The following is a 16,445-nucleotide window of genomic DNA, read 5'->3' on the forward strand; positions in this document are numbered from 1 at the left end:
ACTTGTTTGAATAAGATAGAATTCATTAGTAATTTATTAACAGTCCTGTATCAACACGATTTAAAAATTCAAACAAGCTCATTGAGAAATGAGATAAAAATCAAACAAACAGTGCGCAACGAAACAAGGACAGAGGACCACCTACGTTCTTCCTGAAACTTGTTATCACTGTTCAATTTTTTGTGGCTGCTCATTAATTTGGAGTTATCCACATCCTAAAAACTCTTCTTTCCATGAAAGTTTAGTGAGCGTAACAGTGAGTTTTTAGTAAAATGTTCACAGAACACTGTAACAACAAACAGCCAGAGAAGATACTTGCCATTAAAAAAAAAAAAAAAGTTGAAACCAGAATTAAAAACAACCAATCAAAAAAATAAAACCCACTCCTTATTTGCAAACTGTTTATCATTCCCATGGAAAATTTTACAACCTAGTTATATGCTTGTATGGTTGGTGAACATACACAGGGGGATAAGAGTGGGGGATTTACACAAGCACAAATCCACTGTAAGAGGGAAATACTGGCACTGGATAGAACATGGTAAAACATAATGTTTCCACATCACTATTGTTTCCAGACAGACCCTGCTTCTGTAATTCCACACACAAGGCAATGTGCTGTTCTTTTTTACCCCTTAGCTCATTCAGTATCTTTCTTCCACCTGATTTAACATCTTAACCAAAAAACCTGAATCAGGACATCATTATATGAGGTAAATGAAAAACTTAGAAAGTTTTAAAGTTAATCTAAAACATATAGACAGTCAATAAAGACAAAAGTTAAATGGCACCTAGGATGTGAATGGACCATTTGAAGAGGCCAGATGAGCAGGGCTCTCCACTATAACACACTGTAAAGCACAGTTTTGCAGTGCCTGTTTAGACATCATACAGCAGCTAGCCTCCAAGGATATTGCTCACTAGTTCAGCTGCACACTTCAACTGGTCCTACACAGTCTGCCCAGGAATCGGAGGAGGAAGACCTTCCTCTATACAACAGACCCCAGAATCATCAGCTAGGAACTGTATGAAGAACCACACATACTTATGTCACTTAGGTTGTTAGTATTTCACCTTGTTCCAAAACTCCTCTTAAGGAGGAAAAAAAAATCATCAGATTCCAGAAATGTTATCAAGAATCAGGTGAGTTACAGAAAAATTGGTTTCTACCAGATACTTAAGAAACTTCAAAATTTTCAAATCTGGCCCACAGCTGGCACTCAGGCAACTGAGTGTCAGGAGATGGGAGCACAGCAATATATTGCTCCTTGGAAAGAGACACAGCAGCTGCTGCAGAACGCACAGCACAATCGCATATTATTCCCTTCTCCAAACACAACCTAGAATCTAAGAATATAGAGAGATCAGCCTGGGGAAAAGATTTGCAACTACATGAACTTTATCGTTACAAGGAATATGCAATACAGAGACTAGCTGAGTTGCTCTCACATTTGGAGCAAACACCTGTCAAGCTTCAAATATCCAACTTTGAGGCACTAAGTAAAATCCCAGTTTTCTTATGTTGAACTTCACCCCTTAATATCAGAAGCCTGTTGACAAACAGGTATCACTTCTCATTTCACCACCTGCCCAGGATAACTGCAGCAGGACAGGCTGCTCCAGACACCAACCAGATCCCTCAGGAATGTAAAGCCTGCTGAACTTCCCAGACACAACTAAGGGGAGCGGTGTACTTTACATCACCTAGCAGCCCTTCTCTTACGGATTTTCTCCAGACAACACCCTCTTCTGCACAATGCAGCATACTCGGCAGTGATTCTTGCATCACACAATCCATACCTCTGCTCTGAGCAAAGCTCCTGGGACAGGGGCTGCAAAAATCATTAGTGTAGCCCATGTAATCATACATACAGCTGTAAATTCCAGCCTTGGGATTGAGTTTCTCTAAGGATGTGCCTGGACAAACGTGCAACATACTGTTCTTCCTGGTATTTCAAAGGACTTGTCATTTGCTGCATTCTACATTTATTCTCTATTCTCTAGCTTTATCTATTAGCTGCTCAAAAAGCAGCTTGTGTCAACCTGGGATTATATACTGCAAATAAAGCTTCCTGGAAAGAAAAAGCCTGAGCTGATTTATGTAGGGCAAGGATAACTGTCCTCAGTGTCTGCAATTAGGGAGAGACCAGTGACCCTGTACTCCAGGCCATCAATCACTGAGTCCTTTAGTTCCCTACAGGGTGTCAACAGCTCTGAGGGGTTCTCCATAATACAATTCCCACTAAGCTGCAACAACAGCAGAATACATTAAATGCAAAGAAAGGTCTGCAAAATTATTAGGCTTCATCTTGTTTGCCACATTGCTGCGGACAGAAATACAAAAGAAGTAGAAAAGTGAATGCTAAACAAGGCCATGTTGTTAAGACACAGAGTTTCAGGCTTGCTTGTGCACTGTGTTGTACTTCTATCAGTGCCAGAAGACTTTCGAAGAAGAGCATCAACTAATCCAAAGCCCTTGCCTCAGAAATGCAGAATCTGGAGCACTCTTCAGAATATCTACTAACAGGTATCAGGGTGCCCTCTACATTAGAGTAGGTGTTTGAAGACAGTACTCCAGAGAACTCTCCTGGAACTTTGAAAATGCTGCAAATTTCTCCCCCTTTCCTCCCCCCACCAGCTATAGATCTGTGTGTTCTTTTTATTCAGTAAGTTTCAATAATTACATTAAGTAAATAGTTTAACAAAAGGTTATAATTGCACTAAAATGAAATATATTGCTAACAATGTCACAGAGTAACCCATATTAAATTAATACCTTGTTCCCCCTAAACTTTTCCTTGCTTGAACTATAAAATAATTAAGCCCTTTAAAATACTGCATTTTAATGGTTTAGTTTTTATTTCAACATAGTCACTTTCAAATAGGGGGCTCCTTTGGAAAGGTGTGGTTTGGAAAAGTAGAATTGACAGCATGAAACACAATGACAAAGGACCAATTTGGAGAAGACACTAATTGAAAAGGAGATGGTATGCTGCAAATAAAGCAGCCTGCTTTCTGTAGATCACTTACTTGCCACATGATGCAGATCCCATCTTTCTAATCAGAAAAGACTAATACCTGATTGCCTCCCTACTTTTTCCTTATCTCAATTCCATACGAGCAAACTCTGATGAGCCAGCTCTGCTGATACCTATCAAGCTTCCAGCAGAATGTTACTTTTTATTAGGAGGGATAGTTATATCTAGCAGACATGCATGAGGGTACAGTACAGTAGATGTAGCAATCATCCCCAGATAAATCAGAAGAATGGTCTTCAAGAGCTTATGGCATGATTTTTACAAGTACTTGAAGAGTGAAGGATAAATTCTAACTCATGATATACATTGTTCATTTTGCTTTGTTCTTCTAATTATGGAGAAATAGGATTTCTACCTTTAAGATAATGCAGAAGTGAATTGTTTCAGAGGGACTCTGTCTACAGAAAGGAAACTACCTTCAAGATAACCCTTGTTCATCCTCCCCAGCCCTATACAAAACAAGAATCCAGGAGGAAGAAAGTAGCCCCACTGTTTCCTCAAGCAAAGAAGCTAGGTGCCTAGGCCAATACTCCCTTTTACTTCACTAAAGCTAACTCTTTATCATCCACCTCCACAGTTCACAACTCCTTAAAGATACCTCAACATACTGCTATTTTTAACCACTTGTCTCCCTCATGCTTGTAAATCTGCTGTTGAAACGCTCTATTTACTTTACAAGCTCGTGAAACACAAAAGAGTTGCAGACTGAGTGTTAAGTAACTACACACAAAAAAAACAGTCTCAGGTCCCTTCCCACACAAATGAGATAGTTCTACTTGCACTGCCTCTGATTTATAAGTAACCACTTCTCCAACACAACATCAGTTTTTATTTCTCAGGCTCAGTCTTCCCAAGTACCACAGCTTAAAGCTTTTACCTCACTTACAAGACAATAATTCTAGCTACCACTTACTAAACACATGAGTTTTTCATATAATATCTACTGATACTAGCTTCCAATTATTCTAAGAACGTTATGCAATTAGAACAGAAAGTACATGAAAAAACAATACAGATTTTCACTGTGTGACAAGAAGGAAAATAAGAAGCTTTTTTCTTTCCCTCTTTATACATTCAATTTCACTAAAATACACCTGAATTCAGAAGCTTTCATGCTTGATTATAGGCCTCACACCTTCAACTCAAATGACAAACACATTTGAAATAATTACATGTCATCAGATTCAGTCCAAAAATAACATAACTAAAGTAAAAAAAAAGACAACAACTTACTGTTAGATGTTTATGTCCAAATCTTTAGGATATCCTTACACACAGTATTGTTTTCCTTCAACGTAGACAGAAAGAATTCTCCAAAAGAAAGGCATTTGAGCCACAAATCCTTTGTTTGTGGTAGCGAAAAAGAAAAAGCAATCAGTCACACTATAGAAAGGCTACCAGAACAAACACTTAAAAAGGGGGGGAAAGGAAGGGGAAAAAAAAAAAAAAAAAAAAAAAAAAGCCTCAGCTGAAGTAAATTACGAGAGGTTCGTTTCTGTCAATCTCTATCAGCTGAGGATGTGTATCCCTACACCTGGAGTCTGCAGCCTCTTTGCTAGGCAACGATCAGCTACCTTGGCACCATGCTTGGGTGTGCAAACTGAAATTAGAAATGGGGAATAAATTCTAAGCACATGGTTTTCCTTCGCTGTATATGTAAAACAAGTCTGTTATGCTCTACAGTGTGCTTTTTAGTCCTGCTCTTAGGTGTACAGAGTGAGACAACCCAACATCAGGGCAAGTGTGTTTCCACAGTCTTGGTTCACTGACTACCTAAGAGATTTGATTAGGGGGGATTTTGTATTTCTGCATCCTGAACACTTACATTTCCTTGTGCAAGAAAACAGAACAAGTGATGAGATAGCGCAGGCACTCGCAATTTGTCTGCGGCACAGGCAGGATATTCCAGAATTAGCAAAGCTAGCAACGCAGCCTCAGTGCCCCACAAACAGGCTGTGAAGTTCAGAAGCAGAGAGCTGATGAAAGAGCTCAAGGACTAGAGTCCCAAGTGCTACTGATGAGGATCCATGTGGCCCACCTGGACTGCAGCTCCATCTGGCTCTGCCAGAAATCGGTTTGTCCTAATGATCTGAGAACTATAGGAAGTAGTAATTTTCAGGATTCTTGCCAGTAATTCATCTTTTACTTTTTACCTCTTACCAATGCAGAAGAAATGTAATGACACATCACACTCTAATATTTCATAAATTATATCTAATTTCTGCAGAACAATTTTATAACTCGAGGTTTCTTAGTAACATTTCCCAAAAACTCTCAAGTATCACTGTTTTCTCCAGACCACATAATAATATGATGGCAGAACGTTCTGTAAACCTACACATATATGTATGTCTGTGTCTTGCACTGCCAAGCCGTGTAGCTGTTGGGCAAATTTTGGCAGACAGAGGGCTCTGGGATTAGTTGCAAAAGGATATTTGCATATAGCTCTGTATTTATAGAAAGAAGAAAAGTGCCACTGGATTTTACCTTTGGAAAAAAAAAAATAGGTATAAAAATCTTGATATAAGCTGAGAAATTTAAACATTTTTCTCTCAAGTTAAAAGTCAGATTAGAGTTTGATTTCTAGTCAGACAGACTATGTTCATACTTATAATGACCTTTTTGTGCACATGCTCAGATTGTTTCTAAGTATAGACCGTGCCTGTGTATGCTGCCTGGATTTGTGAAGTCTGAATTTGAACAAGAATTATTTTATTTCCCTATTCAGTTATCCCCAGGCTGATTTTCAGTGCTCAGTGATATATCTGCCTTGCTCCAGGCTAAAGGTAACTTGAAATGCAGTGGGCAGTCTGGGTTTGACTGCATAAGATACACACATAGTCACCTCCTTTCAAGAGGAAAAACAAGAAAAAGGAGTGCAATTAGGGAGATATATCACAGGTACAGCAAATTAAGGTAAATTATGATGTTGAAATTCAGAGTCTACTGAATCATGATCACACTTGAACTGCATTAAAGTCAGTTTGCCTTATGTGACCAAAAACTCCAGAACTCTGCTGAACAATTCCTGCAGGACTCTGTAGCTTTATTCCAAGTCCTCTTGAGAGTCAGCAATTTCATTTGTTACAAAAATAAAATATTTTAAACCAATATATATAATCGTATCATTTGAGCAAATTGTCCCAGAACTCAAAAACCATTCCTGATTGCTAGTGCTCCTTAGTGAAGTAAATCTTTATTCAGGAATCACTTTTTTTTTCCTCTTAAAAGTTACCAGTTTCTGACATTTAATCACTATTCACTCAAAAATCCCTTCTCTCCCCTATTTTATTTTTCCTTTCCACTTTCCAATTGCTTCAAAACACTGAAAGGTATGTCATCTCCATCTTTGCTTCTAAAGGATCTTGTGGACTTCTTATTAACTCCACTGAATTATACTTCTCAATATTACCAAGGCCTCCTTACCTCAGTCATGTCCTTATTAGCACATAGGCATATCTCTCACCTTTCTTTTTGTTTAACTTCTGGCTTTACATGCTCATTTGTTTCCTAAGGTCTGAAATACTTTTCCTCATCTTGTCTCACTTTTCAAATCATTAGTTTATTTCAAAACCTTGACCCTTTCTATAAAAGGTCTTACTGAAAAACACCTCAGCTTCAAGGTATTTCAGGGGTTTCACCAGAACTAAATAATTGAATGAGAAATGGATAATTTATTTTCATTCCCAAAATATCAAGCACCTGGAATGTAAAGCTAGTCACTATATGTCAGTTGCATATTAAATGATGCTTTACATACAACACGGCCCAAGGGCTGAGATGCAACCATGACATTCTATTGAACCATTTCCCAGTTTAACCTGAAATCTTGGAGGTGCATACTCTGCTATTCACTTTTATCTTAACATTTCTGAGTTGAAACTTAAAAAGGAGATTTTTTATACCCTTACTCAAGATTATGATAATCCTTACTTTATTAAATATCTCCAAGCCCAGTTCTAGAGCAAATTTCGGACACAAACAGAATAATGAGAGTGGAATTTAACTATTAGCTATTTACAAGCACATTTCAAATACAGTTTATAAAGGAGACAGGAAAAAAAGGAAACTATAACTGTCTAGCAGATAGATGAGGGAGGTATATACTTCTGCATATTCTAGAACATTAATAGCAATAACATTTCTTGTCTAGCTCATCTTGGAAGCCAGTCAGTCATAACCTCACATTATACTCGATCTCTCAAGAATTAAGACTGCATTTTCAGAAATGTTTCAACTGCACACCTGAGGAGCACACTAAGCTTCTGCTACTGAGAATCTGTAACTAAAATTTTAAGTTCTCAGTTCTAAAGACCATTCTATTCTGACTGCCTGAGCAAGAGCTAAGAATCCGAAAGGATTCTGGGAAGCTGATGCATAGGTATGTTTGGTTTGGTTTGTGAGGCTTTTTTACTTTTTAGAAAAGAAAGACATTTCAGGAAAACTATAAGCCCCGTGCTAAAACATGAAACAACGAAAAGCACTAAAAATAAAAAAGCACTGCAGCAACTATTTTGATATCCACACCGATACACACTCAGCTTTACAGCATAAGGACCAATTTTTTTTATCAGCATCTCAACTTTTCTCAACTTATTTCACAAATTATCCCATTATTCCCAGGCCAAATCCTGTAAGGTTTTGTTACTCCCATGGCACTTGTTCAGAGCAGCAGATGTTCAGAGGAATAAAAATACATCTGTGTGTAGGCCAGCACCCATCAAATACAAAGTCTACTTTTTTAATCCCTAGGATCAGTTTCCAAGTGCTCTATAAATGTCATGAAGAGAATACAGTTGTTTCAGATCCAACAGAGTAGGTGTGAGCCACCTGAGGCCAATATAGAGACACAGGAATTTCCCTCTACACAGGCAACAGGCTGCTTTGATGAGCATGCTTTCAGCCAGCCAACTAGCAAATTTGACTCTAAAGGCAGTATCCAAATGCTGTTACTTGATAAGCCAGGATTAACAAAAAATGAGAGGAAACCACCAATGCGAGCACAAGGAGGATATGTCATTTCTCTGAATCCATGAGCTGGATGTGCCCGTGTAAGACCACAACTACAGCAGATAAAGGGCAGACAGTAGACAAAATGTTTTCATGGTAGCAAAATGATTCAGGAGAATCTCACATTGAAATTTGAGAATGAATACAGTTGTGGACCAAAACAGAAGATATAGTCACACAAAAGGGCTGTGGAACAGAGAAAGGAGTTGGAAATTACGGCAGTTCTTCATTTACAACAGATTAATGCAGTCAACATCTTCATATTAAATTACTGAGTTTGCAGGGAAAAAATTAGAACACTACATATGCTTTAATATCCAGAATTAAATTAAATACTTCATCTTCTGTTTCTTTAGGGCCTGTGCTTTTAATTTGTACAGCGGTTTCTAAATCTGCCTAGCCATTCGTGTTGGAGGGTGCAATTGCTTACTAAGAGCCCACTCAAACTGAGAGAATTCAAGTTTCCTGCTCCCATAGACCTCTGCAAGCTTTCTATTACCATCCAAAATGGAATATCCATAATTATTTCTAATTTTAATACTATGTAAGTTCTCTGTCATGTGAAACTGTAGACAAGCAAGATATGAGCCCCAGCTCAAGAGAATATTTCAAAACACATTCGGTTAATAAAAAAGTGATTCAACAAGTATACAAAAAAAGAAAATCAAAAACAGAACTTCTTTCTTTTTAGTCAATTTTCTGATTCAGAAACAGAAAAAAAAAAACAACACCAATGTAAAGTATTATTAATATCTTCAGTATTTTAAACACACCCAAAAACTTGTATTATTTTTTGCAGACATCTGCTTCATTTGTGTACTCAAATCAGAAGTGAATTCTGTGGGAATTTGTCAGAATATCCTCAACTCATCATTTATCTCAGATTTCTGATTTTACATGAGAATATGCAATCGGCACAAACAATCTAGTACACAAATATGGAAAAGTGTAGTTCACATCAGATAATTATAGAAGAATTATTTAGGAAATATACTGCAAAGCATTTTCCAACCAAAAAAAAGCCAATGATCAACCAACCTTTGCAATTTAGTGAGTCAGTGTGAGGGAAGGACCACCTTTTCAGTTCCCCTGATCAGTGTCAAGAAGCCTATTGCCTTTGGCAGGATTAGATCAAAACCATACTTGCAAAGGTGTTAATGACAGCAGAGCCTATCCTACCTCTGGACTACTGGCACAGGACAACACCACGTTAGCTTCAGCTGCTCTCCCACCTCCGGCTGTGTGGTGCTGCTCTTCCGCTGCAGCTTCCCCCCTTCAGTTGTGCCGCAGCAACTGTTTGTGGGAGCAGAGTGCAAGGCTGATCACTGAAAATAACCTTTTTGGAGAGTTATTTTTAACCTGGATCACTTCAGATCATGTCAGCATGGCCTCATAAACCATTGTGTGTGGATGGTGATGAACAGTAGTACAGGACAACAAGCTGCCAGCAGCATGTTAGGGGCAAACACAGCGTCCTTTAATCTGGTTTTGTCCCTAAAGGTAGAGTATTGTGAAACTACATCCTTGTCTAACAATTATGTGTAAAATACATGATACAGAGTGAATGCAGATCTTTCTGTCACACTCAATTAGAAAAAATGGCATTTCAAAATACTTAAAAGCCATAAAAATACTTTTCCTTTCTGCATCCCTGAAATTGAATATACACACAGAGAAGATATTTTGTAATTTTAGGCAATTATTCTCCTCACTTTCTCTATCCTCTCGGTGCAGTTCACTGAATCAGACATATAAATAATAAGTCAAACACAACTGGGTTTCAGCAGCATTCATGAGAGGAATCTATCCTAAGACACTCTCTGCATGGCAGCTATCAACAGCAGAAGCACTTCCTTCCAGTGCTAGCAACACAGTAAATTCAAGACCATTTTTCTAATAATAAGCAGGAGTGCCTGAATTAAAGATAAGAGTAAGTAAGATAAGAGTTAGAGCATGCATACATATATACACAGAAAAGAAACCCCTTTTATTTAGGAACAAAGAGGCATAGCTTGTAAAAATAGGAAAGTGAAGCTCTACTTGAGACTTGCTGATGTACATCCACCCACAGAGACTGAAGAAGTGTGCATAAATGTATATGAACTGAACAAACAATGAAGAAGGGAGATAAAACATTTTCCTAAGGAGCTCTCTCCATTACTTGACAGATGAGTGCTATTCCTCTTTCTCAGAAGCAATTCCCTTCCCCAGACTCCTGGGAAATAGATGCCATGAGGAGTTATTCTTAATAAAGAGAATTTCATAGGCCAGCAAACAGCAATTGGGCAAAACTCTCATTCTAGGAGCAGATTTTCTTTCATCTCTTCTATGCATTTTTCAATAGTCATAAGGCCTCTGAGTGTCTGTTTGAAGAATGACAGGCTGCAAAACCAGCAGCAAGAACAACTAGTTCAAATGGTGTTTCTGTACCCAAACAGAATATCAGTATTAGCTACTATAATTTCAGATTTTACATTATTTGTGTTGCTTTCACAACTCATCCTCTGAGATTGATATGTGAGTGACATTCCAGCCATCAACGATTTGGGATTTTTTTTTAATCCTGATTCATTGCCATGGAGCTAAAAAACTAACAGTATTTCATTTCAGTTAAGCCAATAAATACTGACCACATCTGCTTACTCCTTTTTGTTACTCCTGGTTGGACAAAAGTCTCAAGGCAGTTCAGGAGAGCAGAGTAAGTTCAACATTTCAAATGATAAGTATGCAGAAGAAAGAATAAATACATCCTATGTACTCAGTCCTCTTTTTTCAAGAGCATATTCTCTGCCTTTTTTCTGTTCTCTCTTCACAAGGTCTCACCTTCATGGAGCACAGTTCACTGTTCTTCTTTCCAATCTCTTGGTAACGTCTTGTTACCACAGCAATATCAGACATTAAAAATTGTACGTGCAACCAAATGGGGTTCTGGCAAAATTATATGGTAAATAATGCTAATATTTTCAAAAATTTGTTTGCCTTTGTTTTCATTGCATGCTGTTTGGCCTGCTGTCCTTAAAATTAATACATTGAAACCCTTCTGATAATCCATTAAATATTTACCCTTATAGTTTCCAGATTTTATAAATTCACCTATAGATGATGTATACAATTATCTATATACTTATATAAGTACATTCAGAGATTTCTTAAATACCCTCACAAAAAAAAGTGATGCATATGTATGCCTTTACATACTCTAATCTGCTGTTACATGTATATCACCTGAAGATCTGTAGATTCATCTTTCATTTCCCTGCCTGCTCCTTAACCCTCTATCATTTGATCTATTCATAGCATATGAAAACTGCCATCTGGATGATGCTTTACCACCACCCTGCCTTCAGCTTTCAGTGCAACAGGTTATCTCACACATTGAGCTGCCTTTTCCACAACTCTTATCTACAGTGGTGTGTGGAAGTCGTATTTACAAAATGGAAATCCATGCTTTGTTTCTCACCAGTTCAGGAGCCGGGTTATTTATGTAGTTTCATATGTTTGCTTGTATCTGTGACGTTTAGTAAGAATTGTTTACATATATTAGCACAGTAGCTGACTCTAATCCAAAGTAATACAGGCACTGCTTAAAAACTGCTAGTGCAGAACCCCAGGGTTACCTCCAATGGTGGTAGGAAACAACAGATGGTGTCATAAACCAGTAGCAATACTCACGGAGAGAATCACTTTCTTCCTCTGTCAGGTATCAGCCACACTGGGGAGGGATTCCCAAGTTAAAAGAAAGATTGTATTTCCCATTTTCACTGAAGCACATTTGAATAAGACTGTCATATTATAAGTTATCTTCTGTATTAACTGAAAAGACTGCCAAAGGTGATTAGATTACAAATTATCAGATAAACTTGCAGTCCAAAATAAGGTGGTGATGAATATTCCTTGGAAAATATTAGCCATTAATTCCATTTCAATCATCAAAACTTCTATCTGCCAAGAGTACGCATTCACATCACAACTAGAAAGATTTTCTTTGACAGACTTTACAGAATTGGGCTTTTTTATTGCATTTGAAATATGTGGCAAAACTTAAAAGCATGAGATAAACTACATAAATATTCTATTTTGTTCAACAGCATACAAAACAATCTCAGAAACAGTGATAGTTTCCTAGTGAGAAAACTAGCTAACTCTGCATTACATATATACCTATGAAATCATCCCAGTTTGGATTCTTACTTTCTTATGACAGCTGAACTACAAGATTACAAATAAAATTAAATTGAGAATTTTAATTAAATTAACAGTTGGCCATTGTTAAATATAAACAAATCTTTAACAATGTAGCTAATAATTATTCAAAATGAAAAGAAATTGTTATCTCTAAGAATAAAGAACTAAACAGAGAACTTGGCAAATGAGGGATAATGAGGGACAACTGTAGCACAACATATTTTTTGGAGCTGAGGTTCTGAGGAGAGATTGTTTGTTGGTTTTTTTGGTTGTTTTTGTTTTGTTTTTTTGGTTTTTTTTCATGTGGGCCTCTTTCTTCTGGAAGTGTGGAAAAAAACAGTTACATGTGTCTTTGCATATGCCAGATGTGACAATGAGATCAAATCCCACTTTGGGGAAAGAATTGCTTCACAGAGAGTTTGAACTTAGAAGAGCAAAAACTCAATATCTCCAAATTCTGCCAGATACCAATAAATGCTGGCATTAGCGTGACATTTCTGTTTGAAAGTTGGAATACAGTATTAATTCTAATAAACAGTCAAATCTACAACCTTAGCTAACAGAGCAGCACTTACTGTCACGAACTTCAGAATGACTCACTTAAAAATGACTACGGGTCTTTTACTGACACTTTCATTTTCTACCTACCAGGGAGAAAGTTTTTTTCCTTATATTTGAGATATATTTCATCACCTTATGCATTATTAAAATCTTCTGATGAAGCAGAGCATTCACAGTGGTAGCTTTAATACATTTCATCAGTTCAGCTTACAGCATTTGCAAAATGATTAAACATTTCTTCAGAGATGTACCACGAAGTTGAATCGTAAATTTGGACATATATTTCTCGTGTTCTAATAACTTGTGTTTCAGCAACAGCTTCCCTCAGGAAAACCTGTTTGTTTCTTTTTAAGTAATACGTATGTTTCTATTTATCACAACAATTTATTCTAAAAACTAAACGTTTCTGCCAGACTGGAGAGTGGCAACAAAATGCCATTTTCTCTCCTGACATTAAATAAATAACAATCTGCAAATAAAATTATCCAAATATCTCTGCAATTATACTCTCTCAAATACGCAGAAGAAATGTTCATGTGTGATCTGTTTCTTGGAGGTCTTTTTGAAACTGTTCTCCCTGTTTTTTTCATAAACATACATCACATAGATGCATTTATATTGGCCTTAAGCTCTGCACATGTATCAGACAATTTGTTTTTGGTCTACACTGGCCTTAACCCAGGTCTTGTGGGCCTTACTGAGGTGAAAAAATGTTTATAAAACTGAGGAATGGACCTCCTACAAATGTTCTTTTAAGAAATTGTAGGCATTTGATTCCTTTCAAATCAGAAACACTAAAAAAGCATATTTAAAAAAATTCTTCAGCATTGTTTTCTGGAAGAACTTAACTTGAATTTAGCAAATTAATGTTAATCAAACAGCTCTACTACAAATTAAAAGAGAATGTAAAGTCATCTTCTTTTGTAAAATCTAGAAGAGTTTTATATTCACAAAAAATAAAAAACAATCTCAGCAAGAAACACTTGCAATAAATCAACTTCTAAGCAATGCAGCAGCTCTTTGTGTGATATTGGGTGATATAAACAGAAAATCTGAACATGAAGTTCCATTCTTGGGAAGAAATTTGACAAAGCCACAATGCACTCACCTCATTACAGGGAGATCAACTGCTGCTAATAAAAGCAGATATCTTGGCAAGCCAAATCCATGTAGAAAAATATGGGACTGCTTGTTACAGACAGCTGAAAAACAAAAAGTAGTTGGCTTTGTGGATGTTTGAGTCCCACAAGTGTTAACTACAGGTTAATGTATTTGCATTAATTGTTAATCTCCTTGCTAGCAATGCTTTGGTTTCCAAACTTATTCAAAGTTGCCAGCGGCTTAGGGCTGGCATCAGCTAGAGACCAAGGCTCAGTCAAGAACCATGGTGCTGACACCTGCCCAGAAGGCCACGCTCTCTCTCTATTTACCTTTCAAACATGGCTGATCAAAACCTTTCTTTCCAATTCCATACTCCAGCACAGAAGCACAGTGGTTTCTCCACCATCAGCACAGTGCTGAAATCACAAACCCCACAGCCTCTGTCTGTGTGGGGACACACAGGAGAAGTTCAGGTTTCGACAGCTTGCTTCCGAAAGAAGAGTGAAGGGATACACAGCAGGGAACATGAAGCCTTCCTCAGGGACTGCTTACTGAGTGGCGTCCTATGTCCTTCACACTGCATCCATATTTTTCTCTCCACTGCACACTTGTTCTCCTTCCATACTCATAGTTACATGCCCCTTTTGACATACATAAATCTTAGGACAATTTTTATGCTCATGCTAATGCTCCACACTTTTGAAAAACAAAGTATTCCTCACCGATTTTGTTTTTCCACCTTGAGAAATACTGACTGCTTCCCACACACTGAGTTTTTAAGCAGTACCTGGATTACTTTGGATTAGAGTCAGCTACTGGGCTAATATGTGTAAACAATTCTTCCTAAACATCACAAGATACAAGCAAACGTATGAAACTACAGAAACAGATGAAGAACTTCAACTTTAATCAGAAGTGAGTTGTTCAGAAAACAAAACTGTAAAGAGATATTCTGCAAAGTAAGCTTACATCCAGTGAGAAGAATCACATTTTCTGCCTTTCACTAAAAGTAGTATCTATAATTGAAAATCCAAGTATGTCAAGATCAGATGATTCATTTCAGAAAAAAAACAGCTTGAACTGAAATTGACAATTTCAAAATAAAATTAGATATTTTCAACTCAAAATTCTGCTTATTTTTTCATTAAATATTTGGTGTGAAAAAAAATAATTTGGGACCAAATGCAAATAAAATAATTCAAATTTTATTTCAAGTATGAACCAAGAATCCATCATTTATTCTAACTGTAATACACTGATGTCAGAATTGTTACTATAAAAAGAAATTACACACCTCATCGTAGCCCCAGGTCATAATATATAGAAATAAATGTGTAATTCAGAGATTGCAAATACTGATCAAACTTGAGGTAGTGAAAATAGAACTTCAAATCCCACACCACATCCACATTTGAAGAATTAACTGGTCCTCCTGCCAAGCTGGAAGACACAAGAAAATATTTCCTCTCTTTTGATATCATGATCTGAATAAGATTCTAAGAGCCAACATAGACAACAGTGTCAAAAGGGAAATAAATCTCAATGAAACCAGAAGGAATTAAAACAAAAATCTGAGAACAAAGCGTACAAAGTTTAAGGCCTTGAAATACTTCTTTAAAGGGTACGGGTTGAAAACACATGGAAGTAAACATTGTCATAACCCATATAAAAATTAAGATATTCCCCAAATGTTCTGAAGTAAGCAGTCAGATTGTAGTCTGATGTACATTTAATTCCTGCGGCAAAGTGTTACAGTAACACCTGTCTCTAAGAACCTCCCTAATTTCTGCAGTGCTTTTTATCTCCAGATACTTTATATTTCTTTCAAACTATTAATAGCTGACAGGAAAAAAAAAAAAGTTTTCACTTTTTGTGAAAATGAAAATATGTATTCATCATTCAGTACGACTTTTATCAAATAAAAGAGGCACTGTTTATTCTACCCTTCGGTCTCTGATTTTTTGGAGGAGAAAGTATTTCCTCTCTTTTGATTTTATGATCTGAATGAGTTTGTAAGACCCACTTACCAAGAGAGAATACAGTGTTAAAAGAAGGAGATAGAAGCCCTTGAAAACAGCAGGGATTAACCCAGACATCTCTGGTGGCTTACAGCTACCACTCACTCAAACGAGTTTTAAATAAATTAATTCTTTACTCCAACACTATACTGAATACTCTTCATACAAGAAATCATTCACTTAGTTGACCAAAAGTGGCATGAGTAGAAGCCAGTCTATCGTTTTCCTTTTCTTTGCAAAGTTTTGTTCTTTCCAAAGGAAGTCGGAGAGTCCGACCTTGCAGCAATGCATACGCTGTGCCACTCAGTCCTCATGTGCCCTTCTCGACAAAGAGCAGCCTCACAGACAGCAAACCAACGTCTGCTAGCCCAGCACAACACTGATCACAGAGCATACAACCTGGAAAGCCTGTAATATTACCTTAGAGGACCTTAGAATTTATATAGGTTTTCTATCAAACATTCCCCTGAAAAACAATGTTTTGCTGCCAAAAGCAGCCACGTATTTCGGCAACAAAATCAGCCTGTGTCTA

General features: G+C 37.1%; 1 long non-coding RNA gene across 4 annotated transcripts in view; it reads right to left on the bottom strand.

Moving 5' to 3' along the window:
- LOC128085694 (uncharacterized) overlaps positions 1-16,445 on the bottom strand; it is a 42,728-nt gene that overhangs the window by 22,271 nt on the left and 4,012 nt on the right. For 2 of the 4 annotated variants that reach the window (XR_008209053.1, XR_008209054.1), the window contains exon 1: positions 4,272-4,440. This is a non-coding gene — a long non-coding RNA (uncharacterized LOC128085694). Of the gene's footprint in view, positions 1-4,271; positions 4,441-9,227; positions 10,549-16,445 lie in introns of those variants that run through there. The other 2 variants (XR_008209055.1, XR_008209056.1) reach the window with 2 other exon arrangements.

Source organism: Tympanuchus pallidicinctus, unplaced genomic scaffold, assembly GCF_026119805.1.
Source record: "Tympanuchus pallidicinctus isolate F22 unplaced genomic scaffold, pur_lepc_1.0 scaffold3, whole genome shotgun sequence".
Classification (NCBI taxonomy): Eukaryota; Metazoa; Chordata; class Aves; order Galliformes; family Phasianidae; genus Tympanuchus; species Tympanuchus pallidicinctus.